The sequence below is a fragment of the Anomaloglossus baeobatrachus genome, chromosome 3 (genome assembly GCF_048569485.1).
Source record: "Anomaloglossus baeobatrachus isolate aAnoBae1 chromosome 3, aAnoBae1.hap1, whole genome shotgun sequence".
NCBI classification, from domain to species: domain Eukaryota; kingdom Metazoa; phylum Chordata; class Amphibia; order Anura; family Aromobatidae; genus Anomaloglossus; species Anomaloglossus baeobatrachus.
In genome coordinates, this window is record NC_134355.1 from 109,697,772 (window position 1) to 109,709,795 (window position 12,024).

Sequence of the window (12,024 nt, forward strand, 5' to 3'; positions counted from 1 at the left end):
GTCAGAAGATGCAAATTTGATGCAGAAATTTGGTGTATAATTTTCAGCACCAAATCTGCATCTCCTGGCAAAAAATGCAGTTTAAGTGCATTTTTCTGCCAGGAGATGCACATTTGGTGCAGAAATGTCTGCACCAAATCCCTGCACTAAATCTGCATCTTCTGGCAAAAAACTGCATCAAAACTGCATTGCGTTTGGATGCATTGTTTTTTCTTGCCAGGAGATGCAGTATTGGTGCAGAAATTTGGTGTATAAATTCCAGCACCAATTCTGCATTTCTTGGCAAAAAAACACATGGTTTTCTGCCAGGAGATGCAGGACTCATTGAATTCAGAGTTTACCTTCACTCTTTATTAATGACCTTGTGGATGGGATTGATAGTAAAGTGTCAGTCTTTGCTGATAACACCAAACTATGTAGGATATTAAAAACTGACCTTGATAGTACAATATTACAAAAAAATCTGGATAAGGTGTCAGTATGGGAAACACTTCGCAAATGAGATTTAATATTGATAAATGTAAAGTAATACACCTAGGACTGAGTAATCTTATAGCAGCGTATACATTAAATAGCAGTAAACTCGGGACTGCAGAACAGGACAAAGATTTGGGTATTCTCATTACAAATAAGCTGAGCAGCAGTAATCAATGTCAGGCAGCAGCTGCTAAAGCAAACAAAATTTTAGGGTGTATAAAAGAGAGATTAGATCCCGTGATCCCAACGTATTGTTACTCCTCTATCAATCACTTGTAAGGCCACATCTGGAATATGGGATCCAGTTTTGGGCTCCACATTTTAAAAAGGACATTCAGAAGTTAGAGTCAGTTCAAAGACGGGTAACTAGATTATTGCAAGGAATGGAAGGCCTCCCATATGATGACAGGTTGGAAAAGTTAGATTTGTTTAGCTAAGAAAAAAAGTGTCTCAGAGGAGATCTCATTTATATGTATAAATACATGTGTGGTCAATATAAAGGAATGGCTTATAATTTGTTCCTTCCAAAGACAATACTAAAGACCAGGGGACACTGACTGCAAGTGGAAGAAAAGCAATTCTGGCAGCTAAATAGGAAAGGGTTCTTTACAGTTAGAGCAGTCAGACTGTGGAATGCCCTACCACAAGAGGTAGTAATGGCAGATACTATAACAGCTTTAAAAAAAGGGCTGGATGATTTCCTCAGTACACACAAAATTATCGGTTATAAATTACTTAATGATAAAATGTATAATTGATGGAGGAAGGTTGTACTAGATGGACTGGGGGCTTTTTTCAACCTAAGTAACTATGTAACTATGTAATCTGAGGTGAGTTTACTTGCAATCACAGGTGAGGTAACCATGGGGACTTCCTGCTGTGAAAGCAGATAAACTCAGTAACATCACTGCTCACAGCTGCAGATCAGTCAGTGTCTGCATGAAGCTGCAGTGGAGGGTTATGTTCTCTAATGTACCTGCGCGCTGCAACTTCACTATATAGCAGAGCTGTGATCGTCATGGAATGTCGAGGTGTGGAATGCATTGAACCTGGGTGTTTTGGGGGTTAATAAATTGGGAAAAAAGGGTGTGGGTTTTTTTGGTTTTAAATAAAGTAGTTTTCCGTGTATTGTGTTTATTTCTTTTTACTTACAGGATTAGTAATGGGGGATCACATATAACCATACACATTACTAATTAAGGGTTTAGTGGCAGCTGTGATTTTTGACAAATCACAGTTGTCATTAACCCCTTACGTTACCCCAATTGCCACTGCACCAGGGTAATCGGGATGTACTGGGTAAAGTGCCGTAATTGTTGCATCTAATCGATGCGACAATTCTGGGTGGCTGTGGGCTGCTATATTAAAGCTAAAAGGGCAATAACCATGGGCCTCCCCAGCCTGAGAATACCAGCCCCTAGCTGTCGGCTTTATCTTAGCTGAGTATTAAAATTGGGGGGACCAAATGTCATTTTTTATATTATTTATTTAAAGAGAAGGTGTCGTCCAAAAAAAAAAAAATCCAATAACTGAAAAAATATAAAGTATTAATGTTTTAATGTTTTGTTTAAATATTATTATTTGTTTTTAATTGAGCAAAAAATAAAACAAAAAATTAAAAGTTTGATATTTTCCACTCTTATACACTAGGGGGAGCAACTGCTGAAATCCTACTGTAGAACTAGACACATTACAACTGCAGTAAAAGTGGGTGGAATCTGCTCTCCTGTGTGTGATGTCACACTCCCCCTCTCAATCTAGGTGTTTCCAAAAGGATAAGGGAAGATGAAGTTTAGGATCACAGTGTGGAGCCATTTTTTTGGTGACCACAAAGTGATCCTAATGTCTAAAGTGTCACCGTGGACAGCTGCATAGTGCTCCCCACATAGCACTCTGCACGTCCCGTACGAGCAATGATCTGCCGCATATCCGCAATGCTCTGCCAAAATGCTCTGCCGCATACATGCCCGCAAGGCTCTGTTGCATGCATGCCCGCAATGCTCTGCTGCATGCCCGCAATGCTCTACCGCAATGCTTTGCTGCATGCACGCCCGCAATGCTCTGTCGCATGCACGCAATGCTCTGTCGCTCGCCTGCTCGCAATGCTCTGCGCACGCCCCCAATGCTCTGCCGCATGCACACCCTTCCAAATGCTGCGCCGCACACACGCCCCCCAAATGCTCTACTGCACGCACGCCCCCTAAATGCTCTTTCGCACGCACACCTCCAATGCCCTGCTGCATGCACGCCCCCAAATCTCTGCCGCACACGTGCCCCCCAATTCTCTGCCGCAAGCACGCCCATGTACACCACTCCTCAGTATACCATGCTCCGCTGAGCTGAGGAGCCGTGGCCAGAGGTGAGCACACAAGAGTGGGGGGAGCGGCGGCAGGGGGGAAGGGAGAGTGGCAGCAGAGGGGTGGCGGCGGCGAAGGGGGGACAGAGGGTAGCAGCGGCGGGGGAGGAAGAGGTTAGCGACTTACACATCCCAGCAGGTGACAGGGGGAAAGTGCAGCACACAGCATACACTGTGAGCTCCACATAGATGGCGGTGATCTTCTCCCTCTTCTGTGACCTGGACAGCCCAGGGGGCTTATCCAGGTCACAACAGGAAGTAGATACACTGCAAGATATAGGGTCAGAGAGCACCAACTGTCTTCTATGCGCAGGGGCTGCTGTATTTGAGGTGAGTAACTGTCGTTACACACAGCAAATCAAAGATGGCAACCCCCAGTGCTTCAGTACAACTAGAATTAAATAAACTTAATAAACAATAAATTTAATTTTGTATTAAAAATACTTAATTTCAGAATCACTATTATTAATTCAAAAATTAAAAAATGCGACACCTTACCTTTAAATAATTTAAAAAAAAAAAAGCCACATGGCAGTTCCTCGTATTTTGATACGCAGCCAAGATAATGCACATGGCTGGGGGCTGCAGCCTGTAGCCATCTGCTTTATTTGTACTGGGTATCACAATTAGAGTTGAGCGCGGTTCGTGGTTCGTGGTTCTCCAGTTCGCGGCTCGAGTGATTTTGGGGCATGTTCTAGATCGAACTAGAACTCGAGCTTTTTGCAAAAGCTCGATAGTTCTAGAAACGTTCGAGAACGGTTCTAGCAGCCAAAAAACAGCTAAATCCTAGCTTGGTTTCTGCTGTAATAGTGTAAGTCACTCTGTGAATCAAACTATTATCACATTTCAGTGTATAGTGTGCGTGAACAGCGCCTTCAGATCACTGCTGTTTCTATAATGGCGATCGCCATTTTTTTTTTTTTTTTCTTGTCTTCCTTCCCTAAGCGCGCGCGTCTTGTGGGGTGGGCCAGCATGTCAGCCAATCACAGACACACACACACCTAAGTGGACTTTGAGCCAGAGAAGCAACGGCATGTGTGATAGGATCTGCATGTCACATGTCCCTGCATTATAAAACCGGACATTTTCTTCACGAACGCCATTATCTGCCTTCTGCGTCTTTGGTGTCAGACATCAGTGTCGCAGCTCCGTCCTCCTGAGTCCTATAGCCGATACAGCTGTATGCGCTGCATACACAGCGTTAGACAGCTTAGGGAGAGCACATTCTAGCAGTCCTTTTAAGGGCTCAAAGCGGCAGGGTCAGAGAGCCATAAGTGACAGGTCCTGCAAACAGCAACAGCGTCTGTGTAGCCCAGGTCAGGGATTTCCTCCCTGCATTTCACCATTAGGAGGGAATAGAAAGGCAGGCTTCCATTCCTCTACCCAGAGCACCACAATCCTGCCACTGTACCCTCTTGTCCTCTGCACACTCCAACTCATTCTAAGTAAGCCATTATACTAGCAAACACTCAGTGTACCTAGTGGCATCCTAAACGTGGCTATTGGACTTTGCTATAGTCCCACTAGTGCCAAGACATTTGCAGAGCACGTCTGCCTGCATTGCACACTACAACTTTTTTAAACTAAGCAATTTTACTAGCAAACACTCAGTGTACCTAGTGGCATCCTATACGTGGCTATTGGACTTTGCTATAGTCCCACTAGTGCCAAGACATTTGCAGAGCGCATCTGCCTGCGTTGCACACTCCAACGAATTATAACTAAGCCATTATACTAGCACACACTCAGTGTACCTAGTGGCATCCTATACGTGGCTATTGGACTTTGCTATAGTCCCACTAGTGCAAAGACATTAGCAGAGCACATCTGCCTGCATTGCACACTCCAAGTTTTTTAAACTAAGCAATTTTACTAGCAAACACTCAGTGTACCTAGTGGCATCCTATACGTGGCTATTGGACTTTGCTATAGTCCCACTAGTGCCAAGACATTTGCAGAGCGCATCTGCCTGCGTTGCACACTCCAACTAATTATAACTAAGCCATTATACTTGCACACACTAAGTGTTTTTTAGTGGCATCCTATACGTGGCTATTGGACTTTGCTATAGTCCTACTAGTGCCAAGACATTTGCAGAGCGCATCTGCCTGCGTTGCACACTCCAACTAATTATAACTAAGCCATTATACTAGCACACACTCAGTGAACCTAGTGGCATCCTATACGTGGCTATTGGACTTTGCTATAGTCCCACTAGTGCCAAGACATTTGCAGCACGTCTGCCTGCGTTGCACACTCCAACTAATTATAACTAAGCCATTATACTAGCACACACTCAGTGTACCTAGTGGCATCCTATACGTGGCTATTGGACTTTGCTATAGTCCCACTAGTGCCAAGACATTTGCAGCACGTCTGCCTGCGTTGCACACTCCAACTAATTATAACTAAGCCATTATACTAGCACACACTCAGTGTACCTAGTGGCATCCTATACGTGGCTATTGGACTTTGCTATAGTCCCACTAGTGCCAAGACATTTGCAGCACGTCTGCCTGCGTTGCACACTCCAACTAATTATAACTAAGCCATTATACTAGCACACACTCAGTGTACCTAGTGGCATCCTATACGTGGCTATTGGACTTTGCTATAGTCCCACTAGTGCCAAGACATTTTCAGCACGTCTGCCTGCGTTGCACACTCCAACTAATTATAACTAAGCCATTATACTAGCACACACTCAGTGTACCTAGTGGCATCCTATACGTGGCTATTGGACTTTGCTATAGTCCCACTAGTGCCAAGACATTTGCAGCACGTCTGCCTGCGTTGCACACTCCAACTAATTATAACTAAGCCATTATACTAGCACACACTCAGTGTACCTAGTGGCATCCTATACGTGGCTATTGGACTTTGCTATAGTCCCACTAGTGCCAAGACATTTGCAGCACGTCTGCCTGCGTTGCACACTCCAACTAATTATAACTAAGCCATTATACTAGCACACACTCAGTGTACCTAGTGGCATCCTATACGTGGCTATTGGACTTTGCTATAGTCCCACTAGTGCCAAGACATTTGCAGCACGTCTGCCTGCGTTGCACACTCCAACTAATTATAACTAAGCCATTATACTAGCACACACTCAGTGTACCTAGTGGCATCCTATACGTGGCTATTGGACTTTGCTATAGTCCCACTAGTGCCAAGACATTTGCAGCACGTCTGCCTGCGTTGCACACTCCAACTAATTATAACTAAGCCATTATACTAGCACACACTCAGTGTACCTAGTGGCATCCTATACGTGGCTATTGGACTTTGCTATAGTCCCACTAGTGCCAAGACATTTGCAGCACGTCTGCCTGCGTTGCACACTCCAACTAATTATAACTAAGCCATTATACTAGCACACACTCAGTGTACCTAGTGGCATCCTATACGTGGCTATTGGACTTTGCTATAGTCCCACTAGTGCCAAGACATTTGCAGCACGTCTGCCTGCGTTGCACACTCCAACTAATTATAACTAAGCCATTATACTAGCACACACTCAGTGTACCTAGTGGCATCCTATACGTGGCTATTGGACTTTGCTATAGTCCCACTAGTGCCAAGACATTTGCAGCACGTCTGCCTGCGTTGCACACTCCAACTAATTATAACTAAGCCATTATACTAGCACACACTCAGTGTACCTAGTGGCATCCTATACGTGGCTATTGGACTTTGCTATAGTCCCACTAGTGCCAAGACATTTGCAGCACGTCTGCCTGCGTTGCACACTCCAACTAATTATAACTAAGCCATTATACTAGCACACACTCAGTGTACCTAGTGGCATCCTATACGTGGCTATTGGACTTTGCTATAGTCCCACTAGTGCCAAGACATTTGCAGCACGTCTGCCTGCGTTGCACACTCCAACTAATTATAACTAAGCCATTATACTAGCACACACTCAGTGTACCTAGTGGCATCCTATACGTGGCTATTGGACTTTGCTATAGTCCCACTAGTGCCAAGACATTTGCAGCACGTCTGCCTGCGTTGCACACTCCAACTAATTATAACTAAGCCATTATACTAGCACACACTCAGTGTACCTAGTGGCATCCTATACGTGGCTATTGGACTTTGCTATAGTCCCACTAGTGCCAAGACATTTGCAGCACGTCTGCCTGCGTTGCACACTCCAACTAATTATAACTAAGCCATTATACTAGCACACACTCAGTGTACCTAGTGGCATCCTATACGTGGCTATTGGACTTTGCTATAGTCCCACTAGTGCCAAGACATTTGCAGCACGTCTGCCTGCGTTGCACACTCCAACTAATTATAACTAAGCCATTATACTAGCACACACTCAGTGTACCTAGTGGCATCCTATACGTGGCTATTGGACTTTGCTATAGTCCCACTAGTGCCAAGACATTTGCAGCACGTCTGCCTGCGTTGCACACTCCAACTAATTATAACTAAGCCATTATACTAGCACACACTCAGTGTACCTAGTGGCATCCTATACGTGGCTATTGGACTTTGCTATAGTCCCACTAGTGCCAAGACATTTGCAGCACGTCTCCCTACGTTGCACACTCCAACTAATTATAACTAAGCCATTATACTAGCACACACTCAGCGTACCTAGTGGCATCCTATACGTGGCTATTGGACTTTGCTATAGTCCCACTAGTGCCAAGACATTTGCAGCACGTCTGCCTGCGTTGCACACTCCAACTAATTATAACTAAGCCATTATACTAGCACACACTCAGTGTACCTAGTGGCATCCTATACGTGGCTATTGGACTTTGCTATAGTCCCACTAGTGCCAAGACATTTGCAGCACGTCTGCCTGCGTTGCACACTCCAACTAATTATAACTAAGCCATTATACTAGCACACACTCAGTGTACCTAGTGGCATCCTATACGTGGCTATTGGACTTTGCTATAGTCCCACTAGTGCCAAGACATTTGCAGCACGTCTGCCTGCGTTGCACACTCCAACTAATTATAACTAAGCCATTATACTAGCACACACTCAGTGTACCTAGTGGCATCCTATACGTGGCTATTGGACTTTGCTATAGTCCCACTAGTGCCAAGACATTTGCAGCACGTCTGCCTGCGTTGCACACTCCAACTAATTATAACTAAGCCATTATACTAGCACACACTCAGTGTACCTAGTGGCATCCTATACGTGGCTATTGGACTTTGCTATAGTCCTACTAGTGCCAAGACATTTGCAGAGCGCATCTGCCTGCGTTGCACACTCCAACTAATTATAACTAAGCCATTATACTAGCACACACTCAGTGAACCTAGTGGCATCCTATACGTGGCTATTGGACTTTGCTATAGTCCCACTAGTGCCAAGACATTTGCAGCACGTCTGCCTGCGTTGCACACTCCAACTAATTATAACTAAGCCATTATACTAGCACACACTCAGTGTACCTAGTGGCATCCTATACGTGGCTATTGGACTTTGCTATAGTCCCACTAGTGCCAAGACATTTGCAGCACGTCTGCCTGCGTTGCACACTCCAACTAATTATAACTAAGCCATTATACTAGCACACACTCAGTGTACCTAGTGGCATCCTATACGTGGCTATTGGACTTTGCTATAGTCCCACTAGTGCCAAGACATTTGCAGCACGTCTGCCTGCGTTGCACACTCCAACTAATTATAACTAAGCCATTATACTAGCACACACTCAGTGTACCTAGTGGCATCCTATACGTGGCTATTGGACTTTGCTATAGTCCTACTAGTGCCAAGACATTTGCAGAGCGCATCTGCCTGCGTTGCACACTCCAACTAATTATAACTAAGCCATTATACTAGCACACACTCAGTGAACCTAGTGGCATCCTATACGTGGCTATTGGACTTTGCTATAGTCCCACTAGTGCCAAGACATTTGCAGCACGTCTGCCTGCGTTGCACACTCCAACGAATTATAACTAAGTTACATTGTCAGGGATATTTATTCTTTATTATTCTGCTGTTAATAAAGCTAGACCACCACTGCAATCTTCACCACCTCTCAATTTTTACTACCACATTTTCAGTCCACAATCTTGTCGCAATCAACATGAGTGGCAAAATGACAGATGCTGGTGGAAAGGGGAAGAGGCGTGGTGGAAAAGGCAAAAAAGGTTTTGTCAGTGGGGAAGGTGCCAAAGCTCCATTATCATCTGCTGAAGATAGACCATCTACTAGCAAAAGTAAGATGTCTACTACTTATTGTGGACAATCCGATGTGCTCCCTTTTTTACGGACACGAACAAGAGGAACAAAGGTAGATGATGGGCAAAAAAGGAAAATGCTTGAATGGATCTCAAGTGGTCCAACAAGTGCCCTCTCAGCCACTTCAAGTACCGCATCCAAAAAACACCATTCCTCTGAGTTGTCATCCCAATCACACTTGATTTCTCCCAGCTCTGAAGTCTCCATCAGCCCTGCACAGTATGGTGGAACTGAGATGGCTGAGTCTGCAGAGCTGTTCAGTCACACTATAGCCTGGGAATCAGAGGTCTGCTCCCAAGCTACAGTGAGTACAGAACAGGAAATGGTCTGCAGTGATGCCCAGAACCTTTGTGACTCAGATTCAGGCCGTGAGGACCAAGTTTCTGAGCATAATGTTGACCCTTTGTCACAAACTGTAACACCTGTGGTTATAGACAATGAGGAACATACTGATGAAGATGAGACGCAGATACCCGATTGGGATGACAACTTAAATATTCGGTCAGGGCAAGAAGAGGCTCGGTCTGAAGGGGAGGGGAGTGCGAACACAACAATTGATGATGACGTTCTAGATCCCACCTACTGTCAACCCCCAGTCAGGCACTCGAGGAGGTCAACAGAGGCGGTGGAGGAGGATGCAACCGACGACGAAGTTACCTTGCGCCTTCCTGGACAGAGTCGGAGCACTGGTAGCACGTCTACAACTGCATCCTCAGCCACCACTCTGCCTATGAGCATTATTCGGGGTGGATCAACAGGTCGCATGGCCTCTAAGCCTTGCCTAGCCTGGGCCTTTTTTCACATCGAAAAAGATCGCCCAACTCATGTGATATGTAACATTTGTCATGATTCTGTTAGTAAAGGTCAAAACCTCAGCAGTTTGACAACTTCTTCCATGAATCGTCACATGAATAAATATCATAAGTCCCGGTGGGAAGCTCACCGTGCTGCAATGCCGGCTAGCGGAGCGAACCATCCACCGCCCGCCCCTTCCAGTGCATCCGCGCGCTCTTCATCTTCTAGGACTGTGGGGACAGCTGTCACACCTGTTTTTCCACGCAAAACTTCCACCACTGTAACCGCAACAGGCAGTTTGCTTGTAAGGTCGTCAGTTGGTTTGGAAGGGGAAACAAGTGTGTGTGTACAGCTCTCTCAGACATCGATAGCACCAACGTTGGATGAAGGCAACATCATGTCTCCGCCTGCACTTTCCTCACAAACCTGCATTTTTCCAGGGACACCCTACTCAACACCGTCTACACACAGCAGCCAGATCTCTGTCCCTCAGATGTGGTCAAATAAAAGGCCACTTCCTCCGACCCATGACAAAGCTAAGAGGTTGACTCTATCCCTCTGTAAGCTGTTGGCTACCGAAATGCTGCCTTTCCGCCTAGTGGACACACAGGATTTTAGAGACCTTATGTCTGTCGCTGTGCCCCAGTACCAGATGCCTAGTCGCCACTACTTCTCTAAGAAAGGTGTGCCCGCGCTACACCAGCATGTCGCACACAACATCACCGCTTCCTTGAGAAACTCTGTGTGTGAACGGGTGCATTTCACCACCGATACTTGGACCAGTAAGCATGGACAGGGACGTTACATGTCGCTGACTGGGCACTGGGTAACTATGGTGATAGATGGTGAAGGGTCTGCTGCACAAGTCTTGCCGTCCCCACGACTTGTGTGTCAATCCTCTGTCTGTCCAAGTTCCGCCACAGCTTCTGCATCCTCCACCTCATCTGGGTCCTCCACCTCCGCCCCAAGCCTGCCTGGTCAGGCCACCAGCGTTCTCACTGCGCAGAAGGAATCACGCACGCCTCATTACTATGCTGGCAGCCGAGCGCAACGGCATCAGGCGGTCTTTAGCTTGACATGTCTTGGTAATAAGAGTCACACAGCTGAGGAGTTGTGGTCAGCTCTGCGGTCCGAGTTTAATAAATGGTTGTCTCCACTCAACCTGCAGCCTGGTAAGGCCGTGTGCGACAATGCTGCAAACCTGGGTGCGGCCCTTCGCCTGGGCAAGGTGACACACGTACCTTGTATGGCTCACGTGTTGAACCTTGTCGTGCAGCAATTTTTAACACACTATCCCGGCCTAGATGGCCTTCTGAACAGGGCACGAAAACTGTCTGCTCACTTCCGGCGTTCAAGCGCCGCAGCTGAGCGACTTGCTTCGCTACAGAAGTCCTGCCGGTTCATCGCCTGAAATGCGATGTGGCGACACGCTGGAATTCAACTCTCCACATGTTACAGCGACTGTGGCAGCACCGCAGAGCCCTGGTGCAATACGTCATGACGTATAGCCTGGGCCAACGAGATGCAGAGGTGGGGCAGATCACCCTGATGGAGTGGTCTCAGATCAAGGACCTATGCACCCTTCTGCACAGTTTCGACATGGCGACGAATATGTTTAGCTCTGACAATGCCATTATCAGCATGACGATTCCAGTCATTTACATGCTGGAGCACACGCTAAACACTATTCGGAGTCAGGGGGTGGGACAACATGAAGGGGAGGAACTACAGGAGGATTCATATGTGCAAGGGACAACAACATCACCAAGGTCCAGACGTTCATCATCACCAACGCAGCAGGCATGGGACCATGGGGAACAGGTATCGACAAGGGCGCATAGTAGCAGGCGAAATGTTGAGCAAGGTGCAGGAGAACATGAAGAAATGGAGGACGAACTGTCCATGGACATGGAAGACTCAGCGGATGAGGGAGACCTTGGTCAAATTTCAGTTGAAAGAGGTTGGGGGGAGATGTCAGAGGAAGAAAGAACGGGTAGCACCTCTATGCCACAAACACAGCGTGGACTTGGTCCGCATGGCTGCGCAAGACACATGAGTGCCTTTTTGTTGCACTACCTCCAACATGACAGTCGTATTGTCAAAATTAGAAGTGATGATGACTACTGGATTGCCACACTATTAGATCCCCGGTACAAGTCCAA

At 46.2% G+C, this 12,024-nt stretch overlaps 1 protein-coding gene across 1 annotated transcript in view; it reads left to right on the top strand.

Annotated features, from left to right (window-relative positions):
* Positions 1–12,024, top strand: part of EFEMP1 (EGF containing fibulin extracellular matrix protein 1) — a 156,935-nt gene that overhangs the window by 63,956 nt on the left and 80,955 nt on the right. The window lies entirely within an intron of this gene.